General features: G+C 45.0%; 1 long non-coding RNA gene across 1 annotated transcript; it reads right to left on the bottom strand.

The window, feature by feature from the left end:
* Positions 1 to 6,119: 6,119 nt before the first annotated feature.
* LOC139177124 (uncharacterized) lies at positions 6,120 to 11,069 on the bottom strand. The gene is made up of 2 exons (XR_011561567.1): positions 10,977 to 11,069; positions 6,120 to 9,019 (listed from the first exon to the last, which is right to left on the bottom strand). It is a non-coding gene; the product is annotated as an uncharacterized lncRNA (long non-coding RNA).
* Between the last annotated feature and the right edge of the window lie 16,256 nt (positions 11,070 to 27,325).

Raw genomic sequence — 27,325 nt, 5'->3', positions numbered from 1 at the left:
TGGTACCAAGATGGGTTAACGAAAAAATGGAAATCGGGGAACTAATCTTACAGGGAAAAGGGTAGGCTTGTATTTCCCCAGTTGGATCCAAGGAACTCACATGGCTTCCTCTTCAGAAGACTCGACCCAAGGGGGCCCCCGGCCTTCAAAATGGAGACGGAACAACAAGGACCCCAGGAGAAAGAAATTCCAATACGGGCCATGGCGGGTCTAAAGATCACCAGGAAGCACCGTCTTCGGCGGCATCACCTTTATGATCTCCCCACTTGGGGACAAATAAAAACTCTTACTAATCGAGCTGAAAATTTGGCCTCTCAACAGGGAATGCCTTGGAGTCCTGAATAGATTGTCCTGGCAATGCTCAGTCTTTTGGCCTGTATCTCCCCTTGCTCGAGCTCTGACTAACCAAGTTTACATACCCAGATCAGATCAGTCGCTCAGTCCTATCCGACTCTTTGCGACTCCATGAATCGCAGCACGCCAGGCCTCCCTGTCCATTAACAACTCCTGGAGTTCACTCTGACTCATGTCCATTGAGTCAGTGATGTCATCGAGCCATCTCATCCTCTGTTGTCCCCTTCTCCTTCTGCCCCCAATCCCTCCCAGCATCAGAGTCTTTTCCAATGAGTCAACTCTTCGCATGAGGTGGCCAAAGTACTGGAGTTTCAGTTTAGCATCATTCCTTCCAAAGAAATCCCAGGGCTGATCTCCTTCAGAATGGACTGGTTGGATCTCCTTGCAGGCCAAGGGACTCTCAAGAGTCTTCTCCAACACCACAGTTCAAAAGCATCAATTCTTCAGCCCTCAGCCTTCTTCACAGTCCAACTCTCACATCCATACATGACCACAGGAAAAACCATAGCCTTGACTAGACGGACCTTTGTTGGCAAAGTAATGTCTCTGCTTTTGAATATGCTATCTAGCTTGGTCATAACTTTCCTTCCACGGAGTAAGACTCTTTTAATTTCACGGCTGCAGTCACCATCTGCAGTGATTTTGGAGCCCAGAAAAATAAAATCTGACACTGTTTCCACTGTTTCCCCATCTATTTCCCATGAAGTGGTGGGACCAGATGCCATGATCTTAGTTTTGTGAATGTTGAGCTTTAATCCAATTTTTTCACTCTCCACTTTCACTTTCATCAAGAGGCTTTTGAGTTCCTCTTCACTTCCTGCCATAAGGGTGGTGTCATCTGCATATCTGAGGCTATTGATATTTGTCCCGGCAATCTTGATTCCAGCTTGTGTTTCTTCCACTTCAGCGTTTCTCATGGTGTACTCTGCATAGAAGTTAAATGAACAGGGTGACAATATATAGCCTTGACGAACTCTTTTTCCTATTTGGAACCAGTCTGTTGTTCCATGTCCAGTTCTAACTGTTTCTTCCTGACCTGCATACAGATTTCTCAAGAGGCAGATCAGGTGGTCTGGTATTCCCATGTCTTTCAGAATTTTCCACAGTTTATTGTGAGCCACACAGTCAAAGGCTTTGGCATAGTCAATAAAGCAGAAATCAATGTTTTTCTGGAACTCTCTTGCTTTTTCCATGATCCAGGGGATGTTGGCAATTTGATCTCTGGTTCCTCGGCCTTTCCTAAAACCAGCTTGAACATCAGGAAGTTCATGGTTTACATACTGCTGAAGCCTGGCTTGGAGAATTTTGAGCATTCCTTTACTAGCGTGTGAGATGAGTGCAATTGTGTGGTAGTTTGACCATTCTTTGGCATTGCCTTTCTTTGGGATTGGATGAAAACTGACCTCTTTCAGTCCTGTGGCCACTGCTGAGTTTTCCAAATTTGCTGGCATATTGAGTGCAGCACTTTCACAGCATCATCTTTCAGGATTTGGAATAGCTCAACTGGAATTCCATCACCTCCACTAGCTTTGTTCGTAGTGCTGCTTTCTAAGGCCCACTTGACTTCACATTCCAGGATGACTGGCTCTAGGGCAGTGATCACACCATCATGATTATCTGGGTCGTGAAGATCTTTTTTGTACAGTTTTTCTGTGTATTCTTGCCATCTCTTCTTAATAACTTCTACTTCTGTTAGATCCATACCATTTCTGTCCTTTATCGAGCTCATCTTTGCATGAAATATTCCTTTGGTATCTCTGATTTTCTTGAAGAGATCCCTAGTCTTTCCCATTGTGTTGTTTTCCTCTATTTCTTTGCATTGATCGCTGAAGAAGGCTTTCTTATCTCTTCTTGCTATTCTTTGGAACTCTACATTTATATGTTTATGTCTTTCCTTTTCTGCTTTGCTTTTCTCTTCTCTTCTTTTCACAGCTATTTGTAAGGCCTCCCCAGACAGCCATTTTGCTTTTTTGCATTTCTTTTCCATGGGGATGGTCTTGATCTCTGTCTCCTGTACAATGCCACGAACCTCAGTCCATAGTTCACCAGGCACTCTATCTATCAGATCTATGCCCTTAAATCTATTTCTCACTTCCACTATATATTCATAAGGGATTTGATTTAGGTCATACCTCAACGGTCTAGTGGTTTTCCCTACTTTCTTCAATTTCAGTCTGAATTTGGCAATAAGGAATTCATGGTCTGAGCCACAGTCAGCTCCTGGTCTTCGTTCCAGCTCCTTCTCCATCGTTGGCTGCAAAGAATATAATCAATCTGATTTCGGTGTTGACCATCTGGTGATGTCCATGTATAGAGTCTTCTCTTGTGTTGTTGGAAGAGGGTGTTTGTTATGACCAGTGCATTTTCTTGGCAAAACTCTATTAGTCTTTGCCCTGCTTCATTCTGAATTCCAAGGCCAAATTTGCCTGTTACTCCAGGTGTTTCTTGACTTCCTACTTTTGCATTCCAGTCCCGTATAATGAGAAGGACATCTTTTTTGGATGTTAGTTCTAAAAGGTATTGTAGGTCTTCATAGAACCGTTCAACTTCAGCTTCTTTAGCATTACTGGTTGGGGCATAGACTGGGATTACTGTGATATTGAATGGTTTGCCTTGGAAACGAACAGAGATCATTCTGTCGTTTTTGAGACTGCATCCGAGTACTGCATTTCGGACTGTTTTGTTGACCCTGAAGGCCCCTCCATTTCTTCTGAGGGATTCCTGCCCACAGTAGTAGATATAATGCTCATCTGAGTTAAATTCACCCATTCCAGTCCATTTGAGTTCACTGATTCCTAGAATGTTGACATTCACGCTTGCCATCTCTTATTTGACCACTTCCAGTTTGCCTTGATTCATGGACCTGACATTCCAGGTTCTTATGCAATATTGCTCTTTACAACATCGGACCTTGCTTCTATCACCAGTCACATCCACAGCTGGGTATTCTTTTTGCTTTGGCTCCATCCCTTCCTTCTTTTTGGAGTTATTTCTCCACTGATCTCCAGTAGCATGTTGGGCACCTACTGACCTGAGGAGTTTCTCTTTCAGTATCCTATCATTTTGCCTTTTCATACTGTTCATGGGGTTCTCAAGGCAAGAATACTGAAGTGGTTTGCCATGCCCTTCTCCAGTGGACCACATTCTGTCACATCTCTCCACCATGATCTGCCCGTCTTGGGTTGCCCCACGGGCATGGCTTAGTTTCACTGAGTTAGACAAGGCTGTGGTCCTAGTGTGATTAGATTGACTAGTTTTCTGTGAGCATGGGTTCAGTGTGTCTGCCCTCTGATGCCCTCTTGCAACACCTACCGTCTTACTTGGGTTTCTCTTACCTTGGGCGTGGAGTATCTCTTCACGGCTGATCCAGCAAAGCGCAGCCATTGCTCCTTACCTTGGACGAGGGGTATCTCTCACCGCCGCCCTTCCTGACCTTCAACGTGGGATAGCTCCTCTAGGCCCTCCCCCCTCTATTGCAGGTCATAGAATGGACAGAGAAAAGACCGATCTTATCAACCAATGACTCCACCCATATGCCCCCTTCCTAGAACCTGAAAGGGCTCTCACACCCTGGGGAGTAGGGAAAACTAATTAACATCTCTTTAGGCTCTGAAGTCCTTCCCTTGTGCGTGGGCCCAGCAGAATTGTGCATAAACATTAGCCGACAAACTTGGGCTTTCGCCCTGCCTCCCAAAAAGAATTTTCGGACACTGCTTGGGTTATTTACTGCCCTTTCTTTGTCTATGAACCACGTTTATACTACTGAGACTTTAGGGAAAGTGTTAGGGAAAGAGTTAGGTAAAGAACAAAGAACGTTATGCAAAGGGTTTACTTATAAGAACTTTACATATACTCCTGTTCGTTGGGACTAATGTCAAGCCAAATCAGTAAAATTAATGTTTGTGGCTAATCACATAATTCTTGATTGGGGACCCCATGGTATGTGGTTCTCTAACTGCTCAGAAGAGGTTAATAGCACGGTGTGTGACTATGTTTCACAAGTGACATGGAAGGTCACTGACACTACGATGGACCATTACCTTGGCAAAGGACTTCTTGGGTGGCTTGACGGTGGATTAGCCCCACTTCATCCTAGGATAGTCCTCGATAAACAGAGTGGGCCTGAACAATGACACATTTGGAAACTTGCTTCGAGCACAGAAGAACTTGGAACTTGGACCGGACATTTCCCAGGGACCAGTCGTGGTCATAGTAACTATTTCTTTCGCTATAATCAGTCATATTTATACAGGCCTGTGTCCCACTTCCTTTTGTTATAGCCATAGGAAATTTACAATTTAATAAGACTTCATATTCTGTAACTTGTATTAATTGCAAACTATATACTTGTCTTAACTCCTCTATCTCTTTAAGACATGATTCCCTTTTGATTCTTCCATCTCGACGTAGTTTGTGGTTACCAGTAAATCTCCAACAACCCTGGGAAGAAGGGCCCATGGCTGGACTTGTTTCCAGATTACTTTAATTTTGTGTTACTCCTGTTCATTTTAATCATAGTGCCTACAACTGGGAACAAATCAAATTTCATTTTACAAACATAATAAAATAGGGAGAATTGTCAGGAAGCATTTAAAAGGAGGCTTCCTGTGTGCTGTTTTGGGTCTGTCATGAATTCTCTGCCCCTTATTAATTCCTGAATATTCAGGAATTAAATGGAGTAGCAAACTACTCCCGGGGGCTTAAGAATGCATGCATTTCCGTCGTTAGTTTTTCCATACGGTGATAAGTAACTATTACGACCCTCTTCCTTTTTATGAACCATACAGTAAGAGTGATTATTTACAACCCTCTCTCTTTCATATGGATGACTTCATGTTTCCTTGAGAACTTGTAAGTTTTGATTTTATCTCTGCTGAAAATAGCTATCTTGTAAGACAGTATAAATACCCACACAATGTTGAATAAAACACCTTTGCTCCACCAAAGCTTTGGTCCCCATGTCTTTCTTTCTCTCTCTCTCAGGCTAATTCTGTGGAGCGCAGAGACCCGTCGTGCTCACTCTCCTTTCTGGGCTTCTAAGACCCTCTCAAGAAGGCGCCCTGTCCCTTCACCTGCCTCGAGAGGGCGCCAGGTGCCTTCGTGAGCGACACAAGCCCTGTGTCAAAGGACTTTATTGGTTTTCTGCATAAACCAAGGAATATCAGCCTCTTTCTCTTTCTCTCTTTTACTTTCTTATCATCAACTCCGGACCACCAGGTTCTGGTTCATTAAAGGACCTTAACATATTACTCATTTGATAATACTGCCCATGTAATTTAACCTACGAAATGAACCTAATTAGCTTAATATCTCTCTTTGTCCTGTTTCAGGGGCCCTTTGAAGCATCCCAGAGTTAGCTAGGGGTCAAGAAGACTTCATTAGAATTTGATTTAGGAAGTTTTGTTGAAAATATCAAAAGGGGTTAAAACACTAAATCAGATAGAGTCATAGATCAGTGTGAAACAATGGTTATTCACTTTGCCAACTGTGGTGGATGGTCACTTAGCTTGCTGATATGTTACAATGAGCATATACTGAGGCTCAGGGTCTAGTGGAAGTCGACTCTGCCATCTTGGCCTCAGTTGGTTTTATCAGGCGAGTGTATGCTCCTCGGTTCTGTCTCGTCACAACGAAGATTTGGAGTGATGGACATTAAAGCCCCCTCAGCGTGTCACAGCTCTCGGGTCTCGGAGACACCGTGTTATAGCCCTCAGGTCTCGAACGGACCGTGTTATAGCTCTTACACAAATCAGTGTTACAGCTCAGTATTACAGCTCCATTTTATTTAGAAGATAGCAGGAAAATCCATCTTTGAGGCGTGAAGGCACGTTGATCCAAAGACACGAAGAGATGAGGACCCCAGCATGCAGGAGAGAGCTAGCAAGCTAGCTTTGGCTCTTCTTTTTATACATTTTTTTCCTGGGCCTGTCCTATGTCAATTGGGCCAGTCAGGAGTGGTGTTTGTTTTACCTGAGGTCCTCACTCCGGTCCTCAGACCTTCTTTTGTTCTATTTTCGTGGGCTTTTCTGTTCCTCATCTTTTAGACACCACCATTCTGGACTCCTTTTCCCTATTCTAACTACCTAACATTACCCCCTCAAGAGATGGAAGGCCCAGTTCTTTGGGAATAGGGGTGTCAAGATCTTTCTGGCTACTTCCTGCTGAACTGGGACGGCGAGGGGTATTGGGCCTCCCCCTCTTGCTAGTCTCAAGCCTCAGAGTCCTTACAGCAGTGTCCATCTCAGGGTGAGTGATATTTTCCGTGGTCGGCTGTAGTTTTACACCTTTGTTGAACTGGCACTGCATGTTGTAGCTGGTTGACTTGGGAAGAGAAAAAACAGGTTAGACAATTGACAGTACATGGAACAATCATAAGCATCATCAATATGGCATAACATGGACGAGTAGGGGCATCAGTCAGTTTTAAATTCACATGGCCAGGATGGCTCAAGTCCCTCCTTGTTTAGGGATCAGAAGATCTATCTCCTGTCTGTTTTGGAGTACAGTCTCTACCAAGCTGTGTTGGCTCTTTAGAGCTATCCTGAGAAATCTTATCCCCAGAAACCAGATTTTGGGGGTGTTCATTAGAATGGCACTCATTGGTAGTCCTGAATAGGTATCTGAGATCTCCCAGGGGCTCACAGGTGTATTGAGTGCCCTCTTCTGTTTTTTTCCATGGCGTGACTCAGGTTCTTGATGTCTCATCACAGAAAGAATCCAGTGATAGACAAAGTGATAGGTAAGAAGTAGATTTATTCATAGAGAAACACTCCCCACAGACAGAGTGTGAGCCATTACAGAGGGTGAGCACAACGGCCTGGAAATGTGGTGTGGTAGTTTCTATGGGCTGGATCATTTCATAGACTACTAAGTGGGAGGATTATTCCAAAAGTTTTGAGGAAGGGGAGGGGATTTCCACCTCGGAACTGTCACGGCACCTTGAGTGTGCCATTTAGCTTGCTGATGTGTTACAATGAGTTATACCAAGGATCAAGGTCTAGTCAAGTTGACTTGTCGGCCATCTTGGACTCGTTTGATTTTAATTCATTTATGTTGTGCCCTCGGGATATGTCAAAGGTTGTGCCCTGCCCTTTCCCCTCCTGTTTCAAAGGAGCCTCAGAATATTCACCTGGGGCCTTACCCAGATGCTGGCCAAGGTGTCTCCATGTCCCTGATTCTTTCTCCTTCCTCCAAATAATTCTTTGGAGCAGAAACATTCAGGCTGACATAGGCTGGAGAAACTTCTTTAAGGTGAAGGTGGCCTCCCCAGCTTCTAGGGTGGTCCTTCTTCACCCTCCACTTCTGACTCAGAGCCCCCACTGCCTGGATGCAGTACCTGGTAGGACTGGAGCTCAGCCTTCTTGACAAGAGTCCCAGGCCACCTGGCCTTTGAAGGAATCTTCCAACCCTCTGCCTTCTCAAAAGAGCCTGGCGTGGAGGAATGACCTCGGAGAGTCTGAGCAAGCAAGGGGACCCCCGTGGGGCTGCCCCTAAGTCAACCCCATACCGACCAGCCAATTTGTTGCCAAAATCTGGCCTCTGTACAGTGGTGCAGGATGAAACCTTTAAGGAAGTGTTGGGTGAAGTAGAAAGAAATTAGCTTTACTGTTTGGCCAGGCAAAGAGGGCCACAGCAGGCAATGCCTTAAGACTGTGTGTCCCAGCCTGGTGGTGGTAGTGAGGAGTCTCACACTGTTTACCGACCCATGGTCGGTGGTGAGGTAATGAAGAGGCAGCGTCATCAACCTTCTGCTTCCAAGTGGTCTGGGGTTGACTTGCTTGTGGGCAACATACAGTTAACTTCCTCCACTTGGTAGGGGTTTGAGTATCTGCTAAACAGTTCCCATATAAGGCACAGAACAATATCTATAGATCTTGAGGAAGAACTAAATAAAGGTCCTTGACTTTGTCTAATGGCTGAAGTATTATTATTTTGGCTTGTTTGACTGTTTTCCTTTGCTTTCTGCATTTTTTTCACTTCTGTGATTAAATTTATTCTTTTAAAAAAATTTTTACTTTTTATTTTCTGGCCGCGTTGCAAGCAAGTAGGATTCTCGTTCCCCAACCAAGATCAAACCTGCGTTCCCTGCAGTGGAAGTTCAGAGTCTTCACCCACTGGACCCCCAAGGAAGTCCCCAAGTTTATTCTTTGACGAAAGATTTTCTACAGACAGAAGGCAGGCGGAAGACTCGGCTGGGGCTTTATTCTGGGAAAGCCTCCTAGGGTCCGGCCCGGTCACCATCTGGCCCTTCCCCTACTCTGCGCCTGGTTGAAGTCTCGGTCAGCACAGAACCAGGCAGAAGACGACATGACAGTTTGGTAATCCTTTATCTCCATGGTCAAGTCTATTCATTGCCAGGCACAGTTGGTGTCTTGCTTAAAACAGCAAAAGTTCGATTTCTAAATGTTTGCCAGTGTTGGAGGAAATCACAGTTTAGTGGCCACCACAGGAAGCCAAGCTGGTAATCTGTGTCTCCTGAAACCTGTTATCATGTTAGGGATGTCTCCCCAGTTTTAAATCAGTCCTCTCTCTTAGACAGAGGAGTCAGTATTTATAATTAATAAGGATATCCAAATCTCTACTGTTAACTTCCTTCAACGATGCGGCTTCTTTAACAATAATAAACGACGTTGTCTTCTAAGATTTTGCAAAGATAGCATAGATTCTGAAAAAATATATAAAAAGAAATTAAACCGTAATGGCTTCTGCTATTTGGCGACCAAACATCTGTTTAGAGATATATATGATATTGTTTTATGAACGATTCATGTTTAACGAGTTGCTATCTTATGTAGTACAAATATCAGCATCCCTTGGACTGGGCAACCCAACAGTTCAAGGGTTTCAGGGCTTGTTCTGTTCCATATATCATTAATTTATCTATGAGAAACCCACAGAAAATATACATTATGCATACAAACATAGTATATATATCTACTATATATTGTATTATGCATTATATATTATATAATATGATATATATCATGTATGTTATATACGTGTGTGTGCGCACACTCAGTCGTGTTCAACTGTGACCCCATAGACTATATAGCCGGTTAGGTTCCTCTGTCCATGGAATTTTCCAGGCAAGAATACTGGAGTGGGTTGTCATTTCCTATGTCAGGGGATCTTTGTGACCCAGAGATTGAACCGGCATCTCTTGCATCTCCTGTGTTGGCAGGCAGATTCTTTACTACTGTGTCACCTGGGAAGCCCCATATATATATTATGTATATATATTTTTAGTATACGTATTATTATAATATATACCAGACACTGGTATGTATCTGGTACATGTACATTGCTTTGACTTTCATTTTCTTTTCCATTAAGAGTTTTGTTCTTTTCCTACCTTAAAAATCTTTTTTTCTAGGGGTATAGGTGATTTACAGTGTTGTGTTAGTTTCAGTTATACAGCAAAGTGAGTCATACATATATCCACTCTTTTCCAGATTCTTTTTCCATATAAGTCATTACAGAGTACTGAGTAGAGTTCCCTGTGCTATACAGAAGGTCGTTATTCCTCATCTATTTTATATATAGTCGTGTGTACATGTCAACCTCAGTCTTCCAGTATATCCCTCCCCTCCTTACCCCAGGTAACCATCAGATTGCTTTCTACATCTATAATTTTATTTGTTTTGTAGATAAGTTCATTTGTATCCCTTTTTCATTTCTCAGTTGGTGTGCTTTAGATGCTTTTGGTTAGATAAAAGAGTAAACATAATCTATAAGTGGGAGAAAACAGTGGCAAATACTATATGATATCACTTACATGAGGAATCTAACAAAATACCACAAACTATTATATGTAACAAAAAAGGGAATGTCCATCTCTGGGCTTCAAATGTGCTTCCGCTGAGCTTGTGTGAGGCTGAGATGTGTGAGCAAGTGAAGACCGCTGTGAGACCACAGCGGAGGCTGAAGAGGAGCCAGAGCCAAGAGAAGGGAGGGGAGCGCGGCAGAAGAATCTAGAACACGAGGGCACAGGATGAGTAAGAATGAGGAAGACTGTGGTAGGCAGAGCCCAGAAGGAGCTAGAAAAGCCGGGAAGCGGGGACGAGTTTAGGGGGCAGGGAAAGAAGAGCGGGTTTCTGCCCTCGGGGAAGGAAATGGAAAGCGGGTGTGAGGGCGGGGCTGCTTGTGCACTTTCAGTTCTTGAGGCAAAAAGAAGCCTCAGTCACATCTCCCGCTGTTGGAACTGCCAGCCTCCAGGCCCCCCTTGGGAAGCACAGAGCTTGTTGGGGTCCACACCGTCCACACTTTCCTTCCCAGAACGGTCCTTACACTTTGAGGGCTTCTCGGTAGCGTGGAGCTTCTCCTTCCCTCTGTTCTCACCCAATTCTCTCCCTTGCCCGGGCCCCAGTGCACCCCTGACTCCTCTCAAGGCCCCATGGCTCCTCGCCCTCCCAACAGGTCGGGATCAGCCCGCCCCAAACTCCCAAGTTGGCACCCACAGGGCAGAAAACCATTAAAGGTTCATCTGGCAGACACCCTCTGTTGACCAGATCCCCAGATAGAGTGGGCAACTTCCTGGCCAGCCAGGTGCCCTTCCCCAGCAGACTGGGGGACCCTGCTGGGTAAGAGCATCCAGTCCAGGACATCACGGAAAATTTTTTTACCTTCTGTGTGAGAAATTTAGCCCGCACCCACTCTCGGACTTCCAAGACCTTGTCTGCGATCACCGAAAGAAGTGACAACATGGCGCAAGCTCGAGTTGTGGGTGTTCCTCTCAGAACACACCCTGAATTTACGTCCTCTGGGAGACGTCGTGGGAGGTGCCCGCTTCACAGAGGAAGCCCAGGGGGCGGGGTTTTCAGAGAAGAGCTCCATGCCAATCAGTCAAGGCCTTGGTGCGGGAGATCTCTGGGTTGAGTGTATGTGTGTGTGTGTGTGTGAATATGTATCCATATATGTCTATTTGTGTGTATGTATGTAGCTATGTGCCTACATACGTGTGTGTACACGGGTGTGTGTGTATGTCTGTGTATTGTGTGTTTATATCTATTTGTGTGTGTGTGTATGTTTCTATGTGTTTTGCATCTGTTTGTGAAGGGAGTTAGCGACACGCTGGCACAAATCTCCTGGCACAAAGGAGTCCCAGGGAAGAGGAGTGGGTGGAGAAAGGGTCCAGGTAACCAGGTGGAGAAGGAAGATTGGAATCCTTTGGGGCTAGAAAGGCAGACTTTGCGCAGGAGTTGGGGGATGTCAGGACCCTGGAGGAGACAGAAGTCTTGAGCTGAGGGTGCAGGCGATTCAAAAACTGAAGGGCATGAGCAGTGGGGATGGGGGCCAGAATACGGTTCCTGGACTCCAGCCCTGGGGAAGTGAGGGAACGGCTTGGGGTAGGGCCTAGAATGTAGGACAAGAGGGCAGGGTTTCCAGGTTCCAGCTGGAACCAGGCTGAGAAGGGCAGGGTTGCTCTCAGAGGGGCTCTGGTTGGGGCCTCCAGCTTCTGGGGGAAGCCCTGCAGGAAAATGAATGTCCACGTGGGGGCGCCAAACGTCCTTCCATGGAGTTTGAGAGATGGTGAAATGAGTTTGAGAGTAGGTGAAATGGAGTTTGAGAGTAGGTGAAACTGAGGCCACATGGAGGCTGAAAAGGATCCAGGACCCAGGGAGCGAAGGGTATAGTGGGCAGAAGAATCTAGAATACAAGAAGTGGGAAGGGGAGAAAATGGAGGATGGGGCAGGCCTAGGAGTGTGCAGAGCCCAGAATGATCTAGAAGAGCGGGGGAAGGGGGACGAGTTTAGGGGGCAGGGAAAGAAGAGAAAGTTGCTGTCCTGGGGGATGGGAGGGGAAAGTCGGGGTGAGGAATGACTCTGCAGAGATGAGATTACTTGTGTAGTTTCTGTTTTTCAGGCAAAAAGAGGCCTCAGGCGCATCCTGCCCTTTGGAACCGCCAGCCTCCCTTGGGAAGCTCAGAGCTTGTTGGAGTCCACACCATCCACATGCTTCTCTTGTGGGGACGGTCCTTCCACTGGGAGGGTTCCTCTGTGGTGCAGAGCTCCTCCTTCCTTCTGTTCTGACCCTATTCTATCCCTTGAAGACTGGCTCCCGGGCCCTGTGCCCCCAACCCTCCTCTCAAGGCCGCCCTGGCGCCTCTGGGCCCTCTGCTCATATGGGGAGCCTGCCTCCCAAGCTCCCAAGTCGACACTGTTCAGGCAGTCTGAGCGCGGGTTGGAAAAGAATTTCCAGACACAGGGCATTTCAGAAGGGAGTGAGTTTATTAAAAACAAAGAGCAGAGAGAGAGAGTGGGCACCGCGAGCGCAGCTGGCTGACAACTGCTGACAGACCAGGGAGAGTTGACAGCGTGCATGAGTTAATAACCACCTTTTATAGCCTTAAAACAAAGAAAATTCGTGCTGAAAGGTTGGCATTAGGTGAGTGGTTGGGACGCTATAGGGTGTTTAATGGAGTGGGCATCTGCCTAATTGGGAGTCAGGCAGCTTTTTAGTTAGTATTAGGGGGTTTTTCGGAGAAGGCAATGGCACCGCACTCCAGTACTCTTGCCTGGAAAATCCCATGGACAGAGGAGCCTGGTGGGCTGCAGCCCATGGGGTCACTAAGAGTCGGACACGACTGAGCGACTTCCCTTTCACTTTTCACTTTCATGCATTGGAGAAGGAAATGGCAACCCACTCGAGTGTTCTTGCCCGGAGGATCCCAGGGACGGGGGAGCCTGGTGGGCTGCCGTCCATTGGGTCGCACAGAGTCAAACACGACTGAAGTGACTTAGCAGCAGCAGCAGCAGGGTGTTTTTGGCAACAGTTATAAAGTGGGACAGTCAGCTTTCGAGGTGACTTTGGTTCTGGGCTCTGCTTCTGTGGCCTTGGTGCAAGACCTCACACCTGTGCCCTGGGGCAGGATTCAGTGTTCCCCCCTCTTATTAATGGGCCAAATCTTTCTACCTGCCTATCCTCTCTTGCGACGTGGGGACCCGAGTCATTGGGGAAAGGGGCAGAAACTGCTCTGGCTTCTTCCTGCTGGACAGGAGGGTTGTGGGGTCCTGGTCCCAATGCCCACACTGTCAGGGTGCATTTTTGGAGGGAGATGAGAGTCTGTGGAATGAGAAAGCTGCTTGTTCTAGCGTAGTCCGCGTGTCAACCAGCTGGTATCCTTGTTGCATCAGCATCTGGAGATTTTATTTGTATTCTAGAAGAAATAAACTTAACAAGAAGGTTAGAGATACACGGCCTGAAGATTAATAGAAGTAGAAAACCTGCCGAGGGGCCTAAAAGAGAGGCTAGTCAGGAGAACCAAGGCCAGACATTGGTCTGTGATGTTGGGGCTTCTCTAGGTAAGAGAATATGCAAGAATTGGGGTTCATGAAATCTTTACTTGAAAACATCTAACTGTCTGAAGACCTGTCCTGCCAGTTTTTCTTAGAGCACAAAACGCCTCATTCATGATTTCTACCCTGAATTCCTTTCTGTGGGTGTAGAAGGTCAGCAGCTGTAGTGGCTCCTGATTTCATCTTTGTAGAGGCAGATGGCAAGTGCCAGCTTCCAGCCTCAGACTCCCTTCATGGCCATAGATTTGAGCACGGTTTTGGGGCCATATTGTGATCATTTTGTCCCATGATGTTAGGAATGTTTGTCTAGTAAAGGTATATTAGGAATGCTCATTCCCAGGTCTAGCGAAGATGTTTTGATTGTCCACTCAATGTGCTGTTACTGGATTAGGCTACGAAAGTAGCAAAAGTCCTGGATCATATCTGCCTTACTAGTAGTCTCTTATAGTGCATGAAAATATTCCTTCTTTTGGCTTCTTCTCATACTTAGAGTTACATTATTATAATCATTGATCTCATATCAAAAGATAGATCATCCTTTTATTAGAGACTCAGTCACACAATTGGTAATGGAAAAGACAACAATTCTGTAAGATAGGCAATATAGAAAGCAATATAGCTAGCAGTAATAGTAACGTCACAAGGAAGAATTTAAGAGCTTCTATTAGGGGTAGCCCAGTATTTACCTTGTCGTCTGACTTAGTTTGTTGAATGACCATAAGCTGGTGTTAATCCTCTGGTTGTAGATCATGGAGCATCTGCTCTTTATCCAAAGGTTGATTATGAAGTTAGTCTTCAGAAACAAACTTAGAATGTCCTCTTATTAACTTAATTAAATTTTATAACAACAAATAATTATTTCAGAAGTGAATCTTAATAAACACTAACCTTAATTAACAAAACTAGGATTTAATATTCAGTGAGACAAATTTTTTTCTACCATTACCCTAATTTTTATTAAACATGTCCAAGGTAAGGAGCAATGGCTGCGCTTTGCTGGAGCAGCTGTGAAGAGATACCCCATGCCCAAGGTAAGAGAAACCCAAGTAAGACGGTAGGTGTTGCAAGAAGGCATCAGAGGGCAAACACACTGAAACCATACTCACAGAAAACTAGTCAATCTAATCACACTAGGACCACAGCCTTGGCTAACTCAATGAAACTAAGCCATGCCCGTGGGGCAACCCAAGATGGGCAGGTCATGGTGGAGAGATCTGACAGAATGTGGTCCACTGGAGAAGGGAATGGCCTTCAGTATTCTTGCCTTGAGAACCCCATGAACAGTACGAAAAGGCAAAATGATAGGATACTGAAAGAGAAACTCCTCAGGTCAGTAGGTGCCCAATATGTTACTGGAGATCAGTGAAGAAATAACTCCAAAAAGAAGGAAGAGATGGAGCCAAAGCATAAAGAATACCCAGCTGTGGATGTGACTGGTGATAGAAGCAAGGTCCGATGTTGTAAAGAGCAATATTGCATAGGAACCTGGAATGTCAGGTCCATGAATCAAGGCAAATTGGAAGTGGTCAAATAAGAGATGGCAAGAGTGAATGTCGACATTCTAGGAATCAGTGAACTCAAATGGTCTGGAACGGGTTAATTTAACTCAGATGACCATTATATCTACTACTGTGGGCAGGAATCCCTCAGAAGAAATGGAGTGGCCATCATGGTCAACAAAAGAGTCTGAAATGCAGTACTTGGATGCAATCTCAAAAAGACAGAATGATCTCTGTTCGTTTCCAAGGCAAACCATTCAATATCACAGTAATCCAAGTCTATGCCCCAACCAGTAACACAGAAGAAGCTGAAGTTGAACGGTTCTATGAAGACCTACAAGACCTTTTAGAACTAACACCCAAAAAAGATGTCCTTTTCATTATAGGGGACTGGAATGCAAAAGTAGGAAGTCAGGAAACACCTGAAGTAACAGGCAAATTTGGCCTTGGAATACGGAATGAAGCAGGGCAAAAACTGATAGAGTTTTGCCAAGAAAATGCTCTGGTCATAACAAACACCCTCTTCCAACAACACAAGAGAAGACTCTACACATGGACATCACCAGACGGTCAACACCGAAATCAGATTGATTATATTCTTTGCAGCCAAAGATGGAGAAGCTCTATACAGTCAGCAAAAACAAGACCAGGAGCTGACTGTGGCTCCGACTATGAATTCCTTATTGCCAAATTCAGACTTAAATTGAAGAAAGTAGGGAAAACCACTAGACCATTCAGTTATGACCTAAATCAAATCCCTTATGATTATACAGTGGAAGTGAGAAATAGATTTAAGGGCCTAGATCTGATAGATAGAGTACCTGATGAGCTATGGAATGAGGTTCGTGACATTGTACAGGAGACAGGGATCAAGATCATCCCCATGGAAAACAAATGCAAAAAAGCAAAATGGCTGTCTGGGGAGGCCTTAAAATAGCTGTGAAAAGAAGAGACGCGAAAAGCAAAGGAGAAAAGGAAAGATATAAATATCTGAATGCAGAGTTTCAAAGAATAGCAAGAAGAGATAAGAAAGCCTTCCTCAGCGATCAATGCAAAGAAATAGAGGAAAACAATAGAATGGGAAAGACTAGGGATCTCTTCAAGAAAATCAGAGATACCAAAGGAACATGTCATGCAAAGATGGGCTCAATAAAGGACAGAAATGGTATGGACCTAACAGAAGCAGAAGATGTTAAGAAGAGGTGGCAAGAATACACAGAAGAACTGTACAAAAAAGATCTTCACGACCCAGATAATCACGATGGTGTGATCACTGCCCTAGAGCCAGACATCCTGGAATGTGAAGTCAAGTGGGCCTTACAAAGCATCACTACGAACAAAGCTAGTGGAGGTGATGGAATTCCAGTTGAGCTATTCCAAATCCTGAAAGATGATGCTGTAAAAGTGCTGCACTCAATATGCCAGAAAATTTGGAAAACTCAAGTGGCCACAGGACTGGAAGAGGTCAGTTTTCATTCTAATCCCAAAGAAAGGCAATGCCAAAGAGTGCTCAAACTACCGCACAATTGCACTCATCTCACATGCTAGTAAAGAAATGCTCAAAATTCTCCAAGCCAGGCTTCAGCAATATATGAACCGTGAACTTCCTGATGTTCAAGCTGGTTTTAGAAAAGGCCGAGGAACCAGAGATCAAATTGCCAACATCCACTGGATCATGGAAAAAGCTAGAGAGTTCCAGAAAAGCATCTATTTCTGCTTTATTGACTATGCCAAAGTGCGGGGAGCGAGCTCCGCCCCTGGCAAAGGTCATGAGGAAGGAGGCTTGGCATACGCAAAGGCGGGATCAAGCCTCAGGAGTCTCCCTGGAAATTCTCGAGCAATCTACCCCCAAAACCAGAGTCTGCCTACTTTCTGCTTTGTGCTTTCACCTGTCCCCCACTACCTCTCTCTGAAAAAAGAGTTAGCTTACAGCTCCAGTTAATAATTCCTGGGTGTGACAGTGTTTCAACCTACAAACTCCCTTGGAAGTCCTCTAGCCTGCCTGAATAGGTTTTTTCCGGCCACATGTGATTGCTCAGAGCCTCCAAACTGTGAGAGGCATGAGATGTTCTAAACTGTCTAAATACAGATTCCTTTGAGCAGTCAAAAGATTGATTAGAAATTGTATTGGTGAAGGGATTTTCACTTGTTGGGCCAATATTTGCTGCTAAGTCTCCATATCCCTTACCTGCTGTGTCCCTGGCAGTGTATTGATTAATATAATTGGTGTAAATAGTAGCTTTAATGTTTGTAACCTGGGACCCTTGAGTTAATTCTTTTTCTTGTTATAGCCCATCACACCTTTGCTCTGTAGGAATGCAACTTTATCTAATACTTTTTGGAGGCTGGCGCCTGACTTTAGAATAATCACCTTTAGAGGAAAAGGCCTCCGGGCCAGAAGATGATGCAAATCACCTAAACTTTTGCATATGATATGTTTGCAGGAAGAAAGCCTGGCTTACTGCATGACTCTACCCCTTCCCCCATTATCCTCTATGCATAACTTAAGGTATAAAAACTACTTTGGAAAATAAAGTGCGGGCCTTGTTCACCGAAACTTGGTCTCACCATGTCGTTCTTTCTCTTACCTTCTGGCTGAATTATTCAGCCTCTTTTCTCCACTGAATTTCCTCACTGAGCTATCCTTATTCTATTACTCTTTATATCCTTAATTAACGTTTAATTAAGCAGTTGTTTCCTGATCCTTGCCAACGCCGTCCCCGCTTCGAATTCCCTGGATCCACCGGGACTGGACCCCGGCACCAAAGCCTTTGACTGTGTGGATCACAATAAACTGTGGAAAATTCTGAAAGAGATGGGAATACCAGAACACCTGATCTGCCTCTTGAGAAATCTGTATGCAGGTCAGGAAGCAACAGTTAGAACTGGACATGGAACAACAGACTGGTTCCAAATAGGAAAAGGAGTTCGTCAAGGCTGTATATTTTCACCCTGTTTATTTAACTTCTATGCAGAGCACATCATGAGAAATGCTGGACTGGAAGAAACACAAGCTGGAATCAAGATTGCCGGGAGAAATATCAATAACCTCAGCTATGCAGATGACACCACCCTTATGGCAAAAAGTGAAGAGGAACTCAAAAGCCTCTTGATGAAAGTGAAAGTGGAGAGTGAAAAAGTTGGCTTAAAACTCAACATTCAGAAAACGAAGATCATGGCATCCGGTCCCATCACTTCATGAGAGATAGATGAGGAAACAGTGGAAACAGTGTCAGACTTTATTTTTCTGGGCTCCAAAATCACTACAGATGGTGACTGCAGCCATGAAATTAAAAGGCGCTTACTCCTTGAGGTTATGGCCAACCTAGATAGCATATTCAAAAGCAGAGACATTACTTTGCCAACAAAGGTCCGTCTAGTCAAGGCTATGGTTTTTCCTGTGGTCATGTATGGATGTGAGAGTTGGACTGTGAAGAAGGCTGAGCGCCAAAGAATTGATGCTTTTGAACTGTGATGGAGAAGACTCTTGAGAGTCCTTTGGACTGCAAGGAGTTTCAACCAGTCCATTGGGAAGGAGATCAGCCCTGGGATTTCTTTGGGAGGAATGATGTTAAAGCTGAAACTCCAGTACTTTGGCCACCTCATGCGAAGAGTTGACTCATTGGAAAAGACTCTGATGCTGGGAGGGATTGGGGGCTGGAGGAGAAGGGGACGACAGAGGATGAGATGGCTGGATGGTATCACTGACTTGATGGACGTGAGTCTGAGTGAACTCCGGGAGTTGGTGATGGACAGGAGCCCTGGTGTGCTGCGATTCACGGGGTCGCAAAGAGTCGGACACGACTGAGTGACTGATCTGATCTTATTAAACACAGCCAAGACTAATTTGCTTTTAATATGTTTGGTCCGTTGACTGTAGATGTCATAGGTCTGTCATCAGTTTTTGTTGAGGTGGATTTTTTCTTCTAGAGTTCCCACTATACTTTGAGATTTCTTTGAGACAGGCTTTTTATTTACCTGATAAGGTTGTTCTGGATGTCTGGCTCTAGGTGAGTGATCACACCATCGTGGTTATCTGAGTCATGAAGATCTTTTTTGTACAGTTCTTGTGTGTATTGTTGCCACCTCTTCTTAATATCGTCTGCATCTGTTAGATCCATACCATTTTTGTCCTTTATTGTGCCCATCTTTGCATGACATGTTCCCTTGGTATCTATAATTTTCTTGAAGAGATCTCTAGTCTTTCCCATTCTATTGTTTTCCTCTATTTCTTTGCATTGATCACCAAGGAAGCCTGTCATATCTCACCTTGCTATTCTTCGAAATTCTGCATTCAAATGGGTATATCTTCATGACCAGACAACCATGATGGTGTGATGGCTCATCTAGAGCCATCTTGGACTGGGAAGTCAAGTGGGCCTTAGGAAGCATCACTACAAACAAAGCTAGTGGAGGTGATAGAATTCCAGTTAAGCTATTTCAAATCCTAAAAGATGATGCTGTGAAAGTGCTCTACTCAATATGCCAGCAAATTAAAAAAAACCCAGCAGTAACCACAGTACTTGAAAAGGTCAATTTTCATTCCAATTCCCAAGAAGGCAATGCCAAAGAATGTTCAAACTAGCGCACCATTGTACTCATCTCAATCGCTAGCAAAGTCATTATCAAAATTCTCAAGCCAGGATTCAACAGTATGTGAACCAAGAACTTCCTTATGTTGAAGCTGGATTTAGAAAAGGCAGACGAACCAGAGATGAAATTGCCAGCATCCGTTGAATCATGGAAAAAGCAATAGAGTTCCAGAAAAACATCTACTTCTGCTTTATTGACTATGCCAAAGCCTTTGACTGTGTGGATCACAGGAAACTGTGGAAAATTCTGAAAGAGACGGAAATATCAGACCACCTTACCTACCTCCTGAGAAATCTGTATGCAGATGAAGAAGCAGCAGTTAGAACCGGACATGGGACAACAGACTGGTTCCAAATTGGGAAAGGAGCCTGGCGTGCTTCAGTCCATGGGGTTGGAAAGAGTCAGACACGACTGAGCAACTGAACTGAACTGATTAACGTAATAGTGAATATTTCCCAGTTTACATGAGCCTGAAACTCATATAGTTTAATTTTTCTTGAATTCAGAATCGCTTGATTTATAAACGCTTACTTTACTGTATGTGTTTTAGTCGCTCAGTTGTGTCTGACTCTTCGCAACCCCATGGACTGTAGTTCACCAGTCTCCTCTGTCCATGGAATTCTCCAGGCAAGAATACTGGAGTGGGTAGCCATTCCCTTCTCCAGGGGGTCTTCCCGACCCAGGGATTGAACTTGGCTCCTCTGCATCGCGGGCAGATTCTTTACCATCTGAGCCACCAGAGAAGCCCTACTTTTCTTTCAGTTCAGTTCAGTTCAGTGGCTCAGTCGTGTCCGACTCTTTGTGACCCCATGAATCGCAGAACGCCAGGCCTCCCTATCCATCACCAAATCCCGGAGTTCATTCAGACTCACATCCATCAAGTCAGTGATGCCATCCAGCCATCTCATCGTCTGTCGTCCCCTTCTCCTCCAGCCCCCAATTCCTCCAAACATCAGAGTCTTTTCCAATGAGTCAACTCTTCACATGAGGTGGCCAAAGTATTGGAGTTTCAGCTTTAGCATCAGTCCTTCCAAAGAAATCCCAGGGCTGATCTCCTTCCCAATGGACTGGTTGGATCTCCTTGCAGTCCAAAGGACTCTCAAGAGTCTTCTCCAACACCACAGTTCAAAAGCATCAATTCTTCAGCGCTCAGTCTTCTTCACAGTCCAACTCTCACATCCATACATGACCACAGGAAAAACCATAGCCTTGACTAGACGGACCTTTGTTGACAAAGTAATGTCTCTGCTTTTCAATATGCTATCTAGGTTGGTCATAACTTTCCTTCCAAGGAGTAAGAGTCTTTTAATTTCATGGCTGCAGTCACCATCTGCAGTGATTTTGGAGCCCAGAAAAATAAAATCTGACACTGTTTCCACTGCTTCCCCATCTATTTCCCATGAAGTGATGGGACCAGATGCCATGATCTTTGTTTTCTGAATGTTGAGTTTTAAGCCAACTTTTTCACTCTCCTCTTTCAACTTCATCAAGAGGCTTTTGAGTTCCTCTTCACTTTCTGCCATAAGGGTGGTATCATCTGCATATCTGAGGTTATTGATATTTCTCCCGGCAATCTTGATTCCAGCTTGTGTTTCTTCCAGTCCAGCATTTCTCATGATGTACTCTGCATAGAAGTTAAATAAGCAGGGTGACAATATAGAGCCTTGATGTACTCCTTTTCCTATTCGGAACCAGTCTGTTGTTCCATGTCCAGTTCTAACTGTTGCTTCCTGACCTGCATACAGATTTCTCAAGAGGCAGGTCAGGTGGTCTAGTATGCCCATCTCTTTCAGAATTTTCCACAGTTTATTGTGTTCCACACAGTCAAAGGCTTTGGCATAGTCAATAAAGCAGAAATCGATGTTTTTCTGGAACTCTCTTGTTTTTTTCCATGATCCAGCGGATGTTGGCAATTTGATCTCTGGTTCCTCTGCCTTTTCTAAAACCAGCTTGAACATCTGGAAGTTCATGGTTCACCTATTGCTGAAGCCAGGCTTGGAGAATTTTGAGCATTTCTTTACTAGCGTGTGAGATGAGTGCAATTGTTCGGTAGTTGGGCACTGTTTCGCATTGCCTTTCTCTGGGATTGGAATGAAAATTGACCTTTTCCAGTCCTGTGGCCACTGCTGAGTTTTCCAAATTTGCTGGCATATTGAGTGCACCACTTTCACAGCATCGTCTTTCAGGATTTGAAAGAGCTCAACTGGAATTCCATCACCTCCACTAGCTTTGTTCGTAGTGCTGCTTTCTAAGGCCCACTTGACTTCATATTCCAGGATGTCTGGCTCTAGGTCAGTGATCACACCATCGTGATTATCTGGGTTGTGAAGATCTTTTTTGTACAGTTCTTCTGTGTATTTTTGCCACCTCTTCTTAATATCTTCTGCTTCTGTTAGGTCCATACCATTTCTGTCCTTTATCGAGCCCATCTTTGCATGAAATGTTCCCTTGGAATCTCTAATTTTTTTGCAGAGATCTCTAGTCTTTCCTATTCTGTTTTTTCCCCCTATTTCTTTGCATTGATCGCCGAGGAAGGCTTTCTTATCTCTTCTTGCTATTCTTTGGAATTCAGCATTCAGATGCTTATATCTTTCCTTTTCTCCTTTGCTTTTCACTTCTCTTCTTTCCACAGCTATTTGTAAAGCCTCCCCAGACAGCCATTTTGCTTTTTTGCATTTGTTTTCCATGGGGATGATCTTGATCCCTGTCTCCTGTACAATGTCACGAACCTCAGTCCATAGTTCATCAGGTACTCTATCAGATCTACGCCCTTAAATCTTCTCACTTCCACTGTATAATCATAAGGGATTTGATTTAGGTCATACCTGAATGGTCTAGTGGTTTTCCCTACTTTCTTCAATTTAAGTCTGTATTTGGTAACAAAGAGTTCATGATCTGAGCCACAGTCAGCTCCTGGTCTTGTTTTTGTTGACTGTTTAGAGCTTCTCCATCTTTGGCTGCAAAGAATATAATCAATTAAATAGAGCTCATTGACAAATTAACCTCAACAATATTATCCAAATCAAAGACACACACTGAGACATGCATATATCTGGACAGACAGAGATCTCATAGTTTTCCACTTGAGATTTAAAATATCTCTTTGCCCCTTTTTTCCCCTTGGCTTGAAGTTCTACTAATTAGCTCTCAGCTGGAGTCTCAGACAGAGTGGGCTGTGTATCTCAAGGACATGAAAAGAGTTAACTTCAGTTTTTTTCCCTAGGAATGTTTTTGCTTCTCAGACAGGATCAGAACTCCAAAAACAAAGTATCTTAACAAGCCAGCTTTTTCCTAATTGCACGTGCAAAAAGAAATAGTTTTGCAGTTTCAAAAAGATTTCATTTTAGCCAGTTTTTTTTTTTTTTTTTTCTGGATTCTAAAGAATATCATGGCTATATTGTGTTTTTCCTTTCTGTGGTCATGGTCTTGTAGGTTAAATTTTTAAATTGGAGAGTGTTCAAATTCACATCGGCTCTGGTCACAGGTGCAGATTGACTGATAAGGGTGTCCCAGCAGGGATCGTTCCTCTGAGATGGCGGGGTCTTGGTTTGATTAGAAGAATCTGAAGAGTAGGAGAACTTGCAGGAATAGGGGAAGCGTGGTTCTGTTCCCACTTCCTTCTCTCCCACCCCACTGCCCCAAGAGACAGGAGGAGTTAGAAGGGGATTCTTTAGAATTTTAGAAGCGTTTTTTCCAGGCTTTTGATGATAGGAAACACTCCTGGACCAGGAGATCTGGTGGATGGAGAGACCGTGGGGGATGAGGGGATAGGGCAGCAGCAGAAAGACATATGTGGCGTGAGCCCCTTAGATCTGGAATCTGACTGAGTGCCATAAGTTTTTGAGCATATGGAACATCAAAAGGGATGAAATTGGAGGATTGTGTTGTAATTTAGTGGGCCACGAGGAAGCCATTTTTCTTGGTTCCTCAATTTGTACTGGCTCCAAGTTTTGTTGCAAAAGAAAGTGACCCTTTTCTTCTTAAGATTTTCAGGGTCAGATTTTTTTTTCCAGTTCTTCAGAATACAGCCTAGAGGTGAGTGTGAAGGAGGGTCTCAAGACATACCTGAGCCCATTTTTAGAATGGGGTACCGAGAATTCACTGGCCACAGAAGGCGTTCCAGCTGTCCCAGTGAAGGCTCTGTGTGTGACGAGGCACCGTGTGGCTAACGGCACAAATGGCCCACCATCCCAGCAACTGCGTCCGACAGTGAGAGATCACCTCTGAATGTGTGACTGCGAGTGGCACAAACCGTGTGGCTAGGCACCAGCCTAGGCCCAAACCACGGAAAACACCTGGCAACTAGGGCCCGGAAAGGACGGAGAGAGTGTTCCCGGAACAACCGTGACTCGCCTTTTGAGGATCCTCTGACACGTGCAAGGCATTCTTTGGGATGATTCAGAGGCTGCTCCTAGGCCCCTGTAAATTAAATCATGACAGGGAGGGAAAGTGAAAGAGACAGAGAAGAGAAGCTGAGGGGTAATGTGCTGTTTACTCCTGCTAGGAGGTGGTGGCCTGGGCAATGGGCTCAGTGTCTTGCTTGAACCAATATGGCACATACAGTGCACGGAAGTTGTCTTAGGGGCAGAAGCTCTGATAGCCTATCTGTTCCATGACTCCTCTTTATTCTGCACGGGTGTCTTCTAGCGGCAGGCACCCTAGTGGCTTTTAAAGGCCTGACCCATGCCAACACAATATTGATTTGCCTAGTCCTCAGTTGGAAAGGAGTGAAAAAGAGAGACCTCACCCTATTTGGGCGGCAACTGCTGGGGCACAGCGAGCAGTGGGGCCTTCGGGACACACCAGAGGGTGACACTGGCCAGAGTTCCTCAGTTGCTTCCACAGCCACTTGCCTGTTGGCAGAGGGCCCAAGGAAGAAGGAAAGAGGAAAGGAGACTGGGGGAGGGTCCCCTGAGAGCAATCCCCAAAGGCCACCAGATGTTGAAGCAGTATGAGCATGGGTTGGAAAAGAATTTCCAGACCAGAGCACTTGAGAAGGGAGTGAGTTTACTAAGAACAAAGAGCAGAGAGAGAGCGGGGCACTGCGAACGCAGCTGGCTGTCAACTCCTGACAGACCAGGAGAGTTGACAGTGTTCATGAGTGTTCATGAGCCAGCTTTTATATCAAGACAAAGAAAATTCCTGCCGGAAGGTTGGCATTAGGTGATTGGTTGGGATGCTATAGGGTGTTTACTGGAGTGGGCATCTTTGCTTAATTGGGAGTCCGGAGGGTTGTTAGTGATTATCAGGGCCTTTTGACAAGGCTACAAAGGGGCTCAGTCAGCTTTGGCGGTGACCTTGGTTCTGGGCTCTGCTTCTGTGGCCTTGGTGCAAGACCTCACACATGTGACCTGGGGCAGCACTCAGCAAGTTCCTCTTTTTAAAGTATTTATTTATGCATTCGGCTGTGGTGGGTCTTAATTGTGGCACACAGGCTCTAAAGCTCGCAGGCCCAGTAGTTGCAGCACGCAAGCTTAGTTGCTCCAGCGTGTGGGATCTTAGTTCCTCGACCAGGGATCTAATCCACGTCCCCTGCATTGCAAGACTGATTCTCAACCACTGGACCACCAAGGAAGTCCCACAAAGAAAGTTTCTGATGCACCTCGGAGTGTCCCGTTAATGCCTAATCTCAATGTTGATTCTAAACCAAGTCTTACCCCCGAGAAGGCTGAGAACCTTTTCTGCCTGCTGTTCCACTCCCCATTGGAATCATCTGGATAATTGCCAGCAGTTGTCCTTAGTCAGGGGCTTCCCAGGTGGTGCAGTGGTAAAGAATCCCCCGCCAATGGAAGGAAACTCAGGAGATGTCGTTTCAATCCCTGGGTCTGAGAAGATCCCCTAGAGAAGGAAATGGCCACGCACTCCAGTTTTCTTGCCTGGGAAATCCCATGGACAGAGGAGCCTGACGGGCCACAGTCCATGGGGTCACACAGACAGAGGAGCCTGGCAGGCTACTTTGTGTAAGAAACACACACACACTCTCTGCCTGTCTCTGTCTCTTTCTCCGTGTGTGTCTCTCACTGTATCTCTCTCTTTCTGTTTCTTTCTCTCTGTCTCACTGTCTCTCTCCCTCCCTCTGTCTTTCTCTTCTGATCTGAAGAGGAGGAGGACTGTGCCTAGGAAAACATTCGCTTCTCATTGGAGACGCAGCAGATGCTCTGTGCAGACGCTGCTGTTGTCTCTGATACTGCAGCTGGTGTGGTGATGGCATCTCTGTGGGCAGAGTGGGGTCTCAGGACCCAGTCCCTGTTACTACAGACTCAGGAGCCCCTGGTCCATCCTGAGTAACTCTTACCTGCACAGAACTCTGGAGCAAAGAGCCAGAGTCAGGTGAGTGCTTCTTTATGCTCCACCGCTAAGCAAAAGACAGAGGGGGTCTCCAACAGGAGAGAACATTGGAGCTGTGTTTGGGCTGACATTGGGCAGGACACGTGCTGACCCTGCCCCTGAGCACACCCCGGCTCCGGCTGGATGGAGGGATGATTGGGGAGCAGATCGTGGGGTTTCCAGTGGGGCTTTACTGAGCAAAAATTCAAGTGAGAGATTTTTTTTTTTTTTGCTAACATAAAAGGTTTTATGGGATTTATTGAAAGTACCATATAAAACCTAGCTTTTTGGAGTCCCTGGGAATTTGCAGGTAATTATAATTCAGAGGAGAGCTCAAAATGAATGAATGTTTGTATTTCCTCTGTCGTGAGAGATGCTGGGGAAGAGAAGGAGGGGCGGCTCCCTGTGTGCAGAGACAGAGGGCAGAGCATCTGTGAGTGGGTAAGGAGAGCAGTGCTCATCCTCACATGGCTCTCAGCGTATTAGGAAGACAGTGGACAAAGGAGTAAAAAACAAAACAAAGTATGAATTTTGTTTTGAGACTAACAGAGCGGCTTGGTCTGTTGATTGGTCGTGCTGATTGAGGATGACCAGCAGGTGTGTCTGGGCAGGTGAAGCCCGCTGGGCTGGAGTGGGAGAAGGAGCGAGGAGAGTGAAGTGGTGGGAGGGGGGTTCCAGGAGGAGGGAGAATGTGAATCGCTGGGATGAAACCAAAACGTGTTTCCTGCTTTTTCGAGGGCAATTAATTCAGCCGGATCTAGACAGGAACGGAAGACAGGATGGAAGTGAGCTGCTGAAAGTCTTAGGTGCCTGACGGAAGGTTGCCCTCCCACGTGTCCCTACCAGTCGTAAGTAATGAAACATTTTCTTCTGAAAGAGGAAAAAAAACTCTTGGTTTCACTGATCTGTTTTATTAGTTCTCTGGTCTTTATTTCATTTACTTCTGCTCTGATTTTTAGTATTCCTTTCCTTCTGCTAACTTTAGGCTCATTTCTTCTCTTACAGTTCCTTGAAGAATAAAGTTAGCTTGTTAAGTATAAAGTTAATTTGTTAACAAGTTAGCTTGTTAATTTTCCTTTACAAAAAATGTTATTTATTTTAAATTTTAGGGGAAAAACCTCCAAACTTCTCATTGTCAGTAAATAGAGACAAAGCATGTAATACAGGGCTAAAATAATACCCACAGAACCTGAATTTGTCTAGAAATAAGTAACAGTAAAGTGCTGTTTTCTTTGTGGACTTTCTCCCCAAAAACCT

The sequence above is a fragment of the Bos indicus genome, chromosome 18, assembly GCF_029378745.1.
Source record: "Bos indicus isolate NIAB-ARS_2022 breed Sahiwal x Tharparkar chromosome 18, NIAB-ARS_B.indTharparkar_mat_pri_1.0, whole genome shotgun sequence".
NCBI classification, from domain to species: Eukaryota; Metazoa; Chordata; class Mammalia; order Artiodactyla; family Bovidae; genus Bos; species Bos indicus.
The sequence above is the reverse complement of the archived record's forward strand: the minus strand, read 5'-3'. Positions and strand labels throughout refer to the sequence as shown.